Source organism: Anser cygnoides, chromosome 3, assembly GCF_040182565.1.
Source record: "Anser cygnoides isolate HZ-2024a breed goose chromosome 3, Taihu_goose_T2T_genome, whole genome shotgun sequence".
Classification (NCBI taxonomy): domain Eukaryota; kingdom Metazoa; phylum Chordata; class Aves; order Anseriformes; family Anatidae; genus Anser; species Anser cygnoides.
Window position 1 is genome coordinate 6,422,751 of NC_089875.1, and position 10,474 is coordinate 6,433,224.

Consider the following 10,474-nt stretch of genomic DNA (forward strand, 5'->3'; position numbering starts at 1 on the left):
GATTTCCCCTTTATTTGCCCATTTACGTGATGAATTTCTCAGGACAACGAATCCTCTTGTGTGGGTGGTATCTAACACCAACACATCTGATCTTTGCTGGTCAAAGAAGAAAAAGAGATCAAGGTAAAACCTGGGGATGAATGTTGTCTGGATGAAGAGTTTCGTCTGTGCCTTGACATGCTTTCTTGGTGATGGAAACAATGAAGAAGTCATCCTTAGAAAAAATAATGTGTTCTTCCTCCTCTGGGAGTGCATGAAATATCAGAGACAGGAGCCATGAAACGCCAGGTCTGGGCTTTCTGGCTGCAATGAGTGCGACGGCCGGGTGTGATTTCTGGATTTCTGAATGGAGACAATTGATCAGTTCCTCGGATGATACAAGCCTATATACCTCGTTAAGCAGCCATCCAATTCTCACAGGCAGACGTCAGTATTCTCCCTTTTAGCTCTCAGACCAGCGCTGCTGAGAAGATTTCACTGCAACAGGCTATTACATGGAGGTAAACAGCATCTTGTGGACACGGTAATCTGTGCAAATATCCCGACAGCTAAGCGCAGCAGTGCAGTAAATAAGCAAACAGCCCCAACTCCCCTTGCCCTCCACCGTGCCAATAAATACAGTTTACTGTACACATCACTCTTCAGGGCCGTGTTGGGATGGTGTGAATCCATTAGTAGGGCAAGGGTGAGTGACTTCTGACTTCAGTGACCCTTAAAGTTAATCCAGCATTGTAGGGGCAGAATTAAATGTGATGAGCTCAGAAAGTGTGATAAAACCAGATTTAAGTGCACAGCTGGGCAGCAACCTATAAAGGCAGAATTTAAAACCGTAATAAAAACTTTGTAATCTAATTACGACGGTAAAGTTAAAGGTGAGGTATTTGCAGCATGATTCACATGCACCACGGCTAACCTCTGACATCTTGAATATATTATGTGGTTTCTTCACTACAGGAGTAATTTTTTAGTTGCTCTCTTGCACTACATGGTTCCCCAGGTTTTATTCTCAATGTCTTTGGAGGTTTCGGGACAGGACAAAGCTGCGGGTCAGCACTTGGCAAAACATCTGCTTCCCCGTGCGTCTCGCTCGAGGCTTCTCACAGGGCTGCTCCTCCCCAAGCTCTGGGCACTGGCACCCAGGCACGGGGCTGCGGCAGGTGCGCACCTCCGAAAAATCGCAGTACAGTCTGAGGAGAAACTACAGCAAGAGCAGGCATATCCCAAGCAAATTTTAGCCTAGCTAGTCCTAACAGGAGGGAGGATGCAGAGCAGGATACAGGCTTGGATGCAGGATCTGATTGCCAGCAGCCAGCTCCCATGGAAGCCCATGCTGTCATGTCTTCATTGCAATTGGCACCTAATTAACACCACCTCAGATATGCGGTCATCTCTCTGATTTCAGTGCTGGCTTGTCCCAAAACCAAAGCAATGGGAAAAACCAGCCCCTTGAACTCTGCCTGATTCTCCTTCACTGCTGCCAGTGGACAAGACTCATTTTCCCCAGCTGGTGGGCTTCAGAGCTCTCCTTCTGGGACAGGCACTGAAGGCTGTCAGCTACAATAGCAGCCTTGGGTCCAAGTCTAGCCTCTTTCACCAGAAAGGCCACAAGGAGTTAAATATTCTGAAATAAAGGTCTTTTTCCTGGGTCCCATTAAGTATTGTCCAACATCCAACGAGCACTGCATGTTATGGGGGTGTAGCGATGGGATTTAAACAAGTTTGCTCAGCGTGGTTACAGCTGGGCAGTTGCTCTAGGAAAAGCAGCTGGGAAGCTCACTCTTTTTCTTCAGCCAACCTGTTTCAAGACAGAAATTTCAAGTCATTTAGAAATCTGTTCCATGAGATAGATTTGACTTTTCTTTTTTTCTAGATTCCCCAACTGGAACAACAATGTCAGAAGAAAATCTCTTTATATGAAGCATGAAAAACTATATTGTAATTTTTGAATTTACAGAACTTGGGGACATCTTAGAAATCAAATTACATTTCATTTAATTTTGTTCGAATTTAGCCCAAAGGTTTCCTTTTAAGTCTGATTGACGTGAAGCAATGTTCATACAATGTACTGCTCACAGAAGTTGTTGTTCATGGAAGTGTTGTTTGTGGAATCAGCATCCCAAAATAAACTACATCCTCCCCCGGTGCAATGTGCACCCAGCTAAACAAGCTCTGTAAATATTATTCTTAAACTGCTTAAATATTTCCTATATTTGTGAAACCTAATTGAAACAAATCTGTTGCTTAGGTTTCCCCAATATGTAATCAAACAGTGTTCTTCCTGAAGGAAATTAGTAATTTTTCAGAAATTGCGTTTCAGAATCTGTCCTTCTTTTTCCCCTTTCATCAAGCTTGGAGGTGAACAGCAGAGCCACCAAGGACAGTGTGCAGGAATCAGAGTGATGTTCTCTCTCATGGGAAGAGAAAGGTAAGAACCAGTAGCATAAAAGAAAGATTAATATCAGCAATGGGTGGGAAAAAGGTGTGGGGTGCTCTTGGAAGGGGACTACTCAAAGCTTCCAAGGGCAGCTGGCATTTGTGGTAGCGGGCCTATCTCTATTGTTATTTAAAGAAAGAGAGAGAGGCTTTCTATTTTAGAAGGAGAAGAAGGTGCTTTGTGTATAGACTGAGGTTCTGTACAGATTTCTGCCACTCCTCAGATAACTTCATCCCAAACTCTCCTCCTCATACAGCCGTACAGCAAATACACCAGGGCAGAACCCTCCATGGGAGACGACAGCCTGTAAACTGCTGGGACTACCAGAAAACACAATAAACACCGTGAACCACCGGAAGGAGCCCGCCAGCTGCAGAAAGGCAGCAAGAGGATCAAAAGAGCAATGTCCCAGGTACAAACAGGGTGAGATCCTACTGAGCCCAGGCCAGCAGCCACCCACTGCATACTCCAGTGGGTTTAGAAATCCCATCCTGTACAGCAGCTCCTACACGCCTGAGCTCACTGCACTGCAAAGAGAGCAAGGGAGCATTTAACACCCTCAGTCTGCAAGGCACAGACAGGAGGTGGTAAATACCTTGATAAGGAAACTGCAGTGAAAATACCAGCTTTAGGCAATCCAGATTTTATCAGGGAAGTATTCAGGGATGAGTAACTACCTGACATGCAGATGTACCTATGCACAGTGCCAGCAGTCTGCCAGTCCACACATCTGGCCTCAGGCATCATGCTTGCATTTTCAAACCCATGTGATTTGGGGGTACATTGGGGCGGGAAGATTTTTGCATGGAGTTCTCATTTACACAATGTCAGTGCCCAAAAGGAATCTGCGGCTCTGTGTCTGGAATAAGATACAGATTTGACACTGGAGGCCTTTTTTTTTTTTTTTTTTTTTTTTTTTTGATATAGGAAGCTGCTTGGCTTCTTAATGCTATTAATAGCTCTTCCTAGCAGTGGCATGCATTTCACAACATGGGAATCCACATGTGACAGGTGACAAAAGGACCCTGGAATCCAAGGGCCCAGCAAAGTCCTGAAGAAATGAATGTTGTGTATTGTTCAGTGAATGGGTGGTGTCTTCTGGCCCATCACTGTCAGCATGAGACATTGACAAGATCTGTGCCTGGTCCCATCACAGTCTGTGCAACATAAATCACAAATTTGGTTAGAGTGGTTGGAAACTGAAGTACTGCAAAGTGGCTTTGGGGCACAATGTGTGTATTTGCACTTGAGGAGATAGGGGAATGGTCTTAGACCAACAGCTTGCAGAATTATTCAGGTACTCCAGCTCCATAACCCGAGATCAAACCACGCAGCTGCCTGTTTGCTCTTTCCCCCTTGCATGCTGGATTGTCAGCCTAACCATTTCCAGGATTGCCATCGATCAGGGTAGGAGATATCTGTTCAGAGACCTGTTCCTGCTCCAACAATGCTCTTCAAGTGTCCAGCAGGCTCCTGGACCTGTTTGGTTTTTTTGCATTCATTCTTGACCAGGTTTACAATGCAGCAGACAGGACAATCAGCCCTTCCTATGGGAAGAGAAGAGTGAGAGGAGCTCGGAGCTAGGCCTGGCAACGTGAACCAGGAGGAAGGAGAGACAGCTTGCTGGAATGATAAGGGGTTGGGGCAGCGCTCGCAGCTCTGCCATGCCAGGGGCTTGGCTGCTGACAGGGTGGGGACGGACTCTTCCTGAGATGGTGCTTAGCATGGCTAATGACAACCAGAAGTAGGAGAGAGAGGCCCAGGAATGGATAAAGAATAAATTGGCTGCACTATGTACAGAGAGGGCCAAACAGATGTTGGGCCTGATCCAGAGCCCATTGAGTTAATGGAAAGGCTCCCTTTGGTTTCATTGGACACTGTATCAGACCCATTACAGCTTCACAGGAAGCAGTGGAGACCAAGAGTAATAACTTGTGGTGACTGGAGTGGTGTATGTTGCATAGGTGTGGGCTGTGAGGTTTTCATGGTGAAAACAGATGGGTCTTCAAGACCTGTCCATTTGGCCTGGGTAACCTTCCTGCCTCGCCTCCCCCACCTTATGGGAAGCAGTCTCATGCGGTTTTGGTCCTCTAGCCAACATTTTGGCATGATTTTGTGCAGAAGTGCCCTTCTCCCTTCTGTCTTTCCCCTCCTTCTTGATGAGGTTCCGGTGTGATCCTGTGGCGTCCCAGAGCTGAGAGACCAGTGGCTTGAGCTGTCCACAGAGAAGGAAGGAGCAAGGCCTGCTGAGGACCGTTGACCAGGGAGGATTTTTGTTGTGGACCAACAAGAAACATAATGTAAAGCAGGTGTTTCTGCAGTTGTGAGACATTTATAAAAACCAACATTATCCAACAAGTCTCCCACTCACATTCTCATCCACATGATATGGCAAGGTCTCACACGAAGGACTGCAAATAGAAAACATCTCTTTGTACTAGTTGGCTTACAACCTGCACTAGGGCCTCTCTCCCCTTCTGCTGTCTGTGCTTTTCTGTTTATTTAGGTGTGTGATTTTGTTTCTGTTTTTACGTTTAGCACAAGTGGAAAGGAAATGGAATTTTGTGCAGCTTAGGAGCCTGAGAGCACACTGTGTTTGGATCTTGGTCCTTTATTTGTCCTCATGCCATAGGTGCAGGTGTTCGCAGGCCAGATCCTCCACTAGTAGAAACTGCCCCAGCCTCCAAGAGAGCTCCCTCCATCTGGCCAACACATTTGAGGAGGTTTGTGATATCCAGAGATGCAGACACAGGGCAGACTCAGGCCAAATTGTCTCTTAAACTCCTAAACAGGGGTGAGAACTTGCAGCTGAGCAGCAGCCATTTTCTCCTGGTGACTACCAGGAGGAATGGATTGACCATTGCATACAGAAATGCGTCAGCATACTGTAGAGGCTGGTTCATTCAGGGTCATTACTTTATTGGAAATGTAAATTGGGGGGGGAAAAAAAAAGTCTAATTTAGCCCATTTTGGAGAGAGGTAGGGAAGTAAATTATCAGGGTAACATCAGGTCTCTTTTCAGGACGGCCCCTACCCAAACACAGATAGCTTTGCTCCATCTCTTTCTGTCAACAAGAGAAATGCTCAACAAGGGAATAGAGTGGGATTCACTAGTATTGCTGAAATAAAAAGCTTTGTCTTTCTTCTGTGGAAACAATGCTCTGAATGAGGCTCATAGTTCACAAAGGTTGTATAAAGTAGAGCTTGCTCAGCATCAGGACCACTATACTGATTTATTCCAACTGAAGACCTACCCCAGTGTTCCTTCACATACCCATAGCCCACAAGTGAATTATCAGTCATCCATCAGCAAAGGAGCCACTCCCCAATCTTTAGAAATGCTTGTGCACCTCAGAAAGTTCTTGTGCACCTCATCTCCAGCTGAATTCACGTAGACTTCATTCCTAACGTGCCCCTTTGCATGCACATTACTGCTTGTTTGAACAAGGGAACCCATGCTGGCAGTGGTGTGCACACACTACAGTGGGGCTGAGCTTGGCTCAGGCTGAGCTGGGTTTTAGGTACATAGCAGGTCAAAGTTGTGACCCTACAACAACCAACATCCAAAATATAATCTCTCACTCCTAACGATAATAATACACTTCTAGCCCTGTTTAAAAAAGAGCTGGTACTGAAAAAAGCCGCTGAACTTTTTGTGTGAGGTAAGGGTCACTGTACGGCTGGATAAATTGTCTGGCAGAAAGGTTGTGTGGCAATTTGGCAATTGTACCACAGCACAGCTGAAGGAGAACGCCTGAGCCATGTCTTCTAGTCCTCTTTTTAACCATGCTGGCTTGTTTATGTTTGGGTGGTAGATGGGTGGATCCCTTACTCCAATTTTTGGCTCGTATCTGTCCTTTTACTTGGATGTCAACGTAAACTGCTGCAATTATATCATAATTGTGTCCCGCTATTGGAAATGATTAGTCTGTTCGTGTTCCATAAATGCTGGCTGGCTTCACCTGGCAGTGGCAGGGAATTGTCATGGCAGATATTCATATAGGGACTATATGAATATAGGGACTCATAACTTCATGTGAGTTACGGTGTTTTCCAGGTGGGAAAGCCTAACAAGACTATTCTATTGAATTTAGATGTAAACAGGATGCTGGAGCAGAAATGTCAGCTTTTAGACTGGGATTCAGGTAACAATAGAGAATACACAGATATTTTGAAGCAAGGGCAGTCTTACTTTTCTGTCTCAGTCAGAAAGTTAATTTCTTATTAAAATAAGTCCCAGTCTAATGGGGGATTTTTTCAATTTCAGATTAAAGTTCAAAAATATCCAGACTTTATAATTAAATAGCACTTCCCATTCCTACCTCTCCACCATGGCAGCCTTTGCTCTTCCATACCTACCAGTTCCAGTGTTCGGAACTGAATGCAAAACGTAGCCAGTGTATTAACTTCAAGGTTATTTATTCTACAAGTGAGCTCTAATTCCAAATAACACCGATGCCAACCTTTTTTTTTTTTTTTTTTTTTCCCCCAGGACTCAGGCATACAACACACTTTCCTCTATTGGAGCTCATCATTCCATAACTCCAGAAATTGCAATATAAACTTTGGCTACTATGCATGCTTCAACTTGAAAACACAGCAGTGATCTGGAATTTTAATTCGAGCAAATTTGAAAGTGGATTAGAAATAGGATCCAGCTGTATCTCTAATAGTCAAAAGACAAATTAGCAGAACATTGGAGTCGAAATGAACTCCGTCTTTCTTTTTGCATTTTCCCTCCTTTTGCTTAGACCTAAAATACCATAATTAAATTGTCATTTGTTCCTTACCTTGGTAGAAGCTCTCCCCAGCTGAACACATCTCAGTTTCCGTCCTAAGCATTTACCTACAGCACAGGGTTGGGGGAGGATGGGGTTATTACTTGTTTGAAGAAATTAGAAATCAGAGGTATGCGCAGTCTGTCTGTTATAGTCTTCAGCGTGCGTGTTGCCAGGCTCTACAGGTTATACATCATTAGCGCACAGAGTGTCCAGGAGAGCCCAAAGCTTGTGCAGGTGTGTTGGCAAAGCTCACACCACTTCCCTCCCTCCTCCCTCTCTGCTGCACTTCCAGCAAGCCGATACTTGAAACTCGATGTGGCAAAATCGCAAAGAGCTCTTCTAAACTTTGTTAGCTCGAAGCTCACCCAGCAGACGTGACTGTGAGATGGCGCGTGGAACCTGGAAGGGACTCACTGGAAAAACAAAACCATTGAGTCAAAAGCTTAGTGTGTTTTTCCATGATTGTATGAAAAAAAAAAAAGTGCATGTGTGTTTTTTTAAGCGCTTTCAGATATTAGAAGTTTAGTGAACACAGAGACAGTTTCTTCTGTTTTTTCTTTTCCCCTGCCCTTGAACTTTCGGAATGACTATAGGGAATATATTCCAGCCTGTTTTCAATGACCCATTCATATGCTGGTTTTATTTCAGCTTTTCCCAAAAGGGAACAAGCTCCATTCTATCTCTGCTCCTGGCATTAGCTGCCATTATTTGTGCATCCCACTCAGATAATCAATAAAGTGGATGGCATCTGAAAATAATTATATACACAGCTCTTCCCCCGCTTCCAAGACGGAGACAGAAGCTGGGAAAGGAGCCTTTGCATATTCAGCACTTGTTAAAGGAATGAAATATAGCATTGTGTGTTATTGTATCCCAAAACCTGGGCATTCAGCAGCAGTTCCTTTTGACTCTGGCTGTGCAGCACCTGATCACAATGCTAGTCATCCTTGCTATCTTTCCTGGCTTTGCTAGAAAAGTTGCCCCGTCTGCTTGTGCGGCACGCCAAAGGGCAAGAACTGTCAGATGGGTCTCAAATGTAACAGCAGTGGCTGTGGCCTCCCTCAGGGAGGAAGGATCTAGCTGCGTCCAGTACCCTCCTTTGTTTAGGAGACACCATCACAGTTGCATTTTTACAACCAGATGTTCTGGCCCCAAGCAAGAGCTTGGTGACAAGTGGGTGGCCTGTGCAGGGCGTGGTGTCTCTGTAGTATGGGATGAGATTTTCCAGTGAAAATCATGTTCAATCCTGAGCTAAAATGGCAAGGCTCCGTCTTTATACTGCTCATGGCAAAGTCACCTATGTCCCTAAGGCTGTCACTGCCAAGTGACCTGATTCAGGTTCTCCATCACCTGTTGAAGTTCTACCAGCCAGAGAAATAGGTGAGTCATCTCATTTTAGAAGATATTTAATGATTATTTTAGGAAGTTTGCAGCTTCAACCTCCCTTCTTGCAGTGGCTAAGATGAACCCCTGGCATGAACCTGAGCATTTCCGATGCAACCTGCCCAAACAGCAGCTGCAGCAGGTACCAGCACCAGGCCTCTGAGCCGAGCAGGTGCTAGAAAAAGGAGAGGCACAGATTTTGCCAGGGCACGTTACAACTGCAGAGTAAGGCTTTCTCTGTTTGGTCCTTCAGCTCTGAAGGAGCTTTGTGCAGTACTGTCACAGTGGGGACTTGATCCTGGCTGTGGCCCTAGACAGTGCCATTAAAATCCATTTTACTGTTCTTTTCCTGAGAGTCTCCTCATGGCCTCCACTGAAGACAAGAAGAGAGATGAGGTGCAGCAATGGACTGACCCAGCATGGCCCTTCCCAAATATTTCATTTGCACCTTTCTCTCTTCAGCTGCAGAGTCAGGAGGAAAGCCATGACTCTGCAGCCAGGAAGACCTGTAATGTCTGCAAGGGCTTATGGCTGGGGACATCAGGAGTTTGGCAGCTGCCTCCCCAGGAATGAGCTGAGGACACTGAGCGGTTCCCTGCTCCCAGCTGCTGGGTGCCAGCAGAGCTATTTCACATATCCGGAAAGCAACAATTACAAGGGAGCAATTATTTTTTGCCACTACTACAGGGTCACTGCTATCTCCTGATCTAGGCAGCCAGCAGAAGTGTTTGTTCATGGCTTGCTCCATTGTCCATCCCCAGCTTTTCTCCATGGCAGTACATTGTTTGAGATGTTGTTTAAATCCTCCTGCCAGTCCCAACAATGCCTCACGCAACCCCTGCATGTCAGGAGCTTTGAGGCCACAGAAAAACCAAGCCTGCTCAGCCCAGAACTGTTTGTTACAAAGTGTTTGCTTAGTGATTAACTCATGCACGGACGTACACAGCCACAAATCTCTAGGTTGTCTCACAGCCCTTTCATTCAATTAAGTCTGTTGACTTAGTCTCATTTTGAGCAGTAACTGGATTTAGATAAGGCAGTGGAAACCAAAACATCAATTGTGTGATTTCTGGCCCAGCCAGTATGTTGATCTGAAGGGAATGTTTGTGCGGGTGATAACCGAGGTAGCGCAGTGATTAGGACAAAGTCATTTCGTGCAGGCTTCTGTAAAGTAAAAACCACTCTGCATTAAGTACCAGCACGGGCCACAGGGAACCAAAGGGAGCTCCTTGCCGCTGCAGACTCCCCCTTTGCCTCACTCAATGTGCTGTGCTATGACCAGCAGCTGGCAGTGGGGAGGTTGTGGTCTGTCTGAAGGAGCAGCTGTGGCTGGGCTGGGGCTGGGAGCTGCCACCGGGCAAAGGGGCTGTGCTGGAGCCCAGCTGATGTAACCCTGGCCGCTCTTCTGAAGCCACAGATACAAGGAGGTAATCATTTGGGATTTAGACAGTTACTTTTTCTCAGCAGTAGCCTAAAGTTATTCTGGGATAATTTCTTCCCACGAGCTCAAATTTGCATTCAGTTCCTAATGGGGTTGGTTTGCCCAGCTTGAACTAGCCCTCCTCACACGCATCCCTAGGAGGAGGAAATGCAGATGGCACAGACTCAGCATCCCCACTCCTTACAAGTCAGAAAAATCCTCTGTTCTACAGTGGGTAATGTCTCCCTATATCAGAAAGGGAAAAGAGAAAGGGAAAAGGAAGCTATTCTATTTGCAAGCATACATTTTTGTGATAACCTCCTGTGTCTTCTATTGTTGACACACTACAGTGAGAAAGCATATTGGGAAACATACATACATATTTGTCAAATGTATATTTCAGTGCATGACTTTTTTGGTCACACTGTTTTCCATATTACTGTTAAGCTAATGGGG

At 45.5% G+C, this 10,474-nt stretch overlaps 1 long non-coding RNA gene across 1 annotated transcript; it reads right to left on the reverse strand.

The window, feature by feature from the left end:
- Positions 1-295: 295 nt before the first annotated feature.
- Positions 296-7,778, reverse strand: LOC125182438 (uncharacterized). The gene is made up of 2 exons (XR_007162192.2): positions 7,225-7,778; positions 296-1,795 (listed from the first exon to the last, which is right to left on the reverse strand). It is a non-coding gene; the product is annotated as an uncharacterized lncRNA (long non-coding RNA).
- Between the last annotated feature and the right edge of the window lie 2,696 nt (positions 7,779-10,474).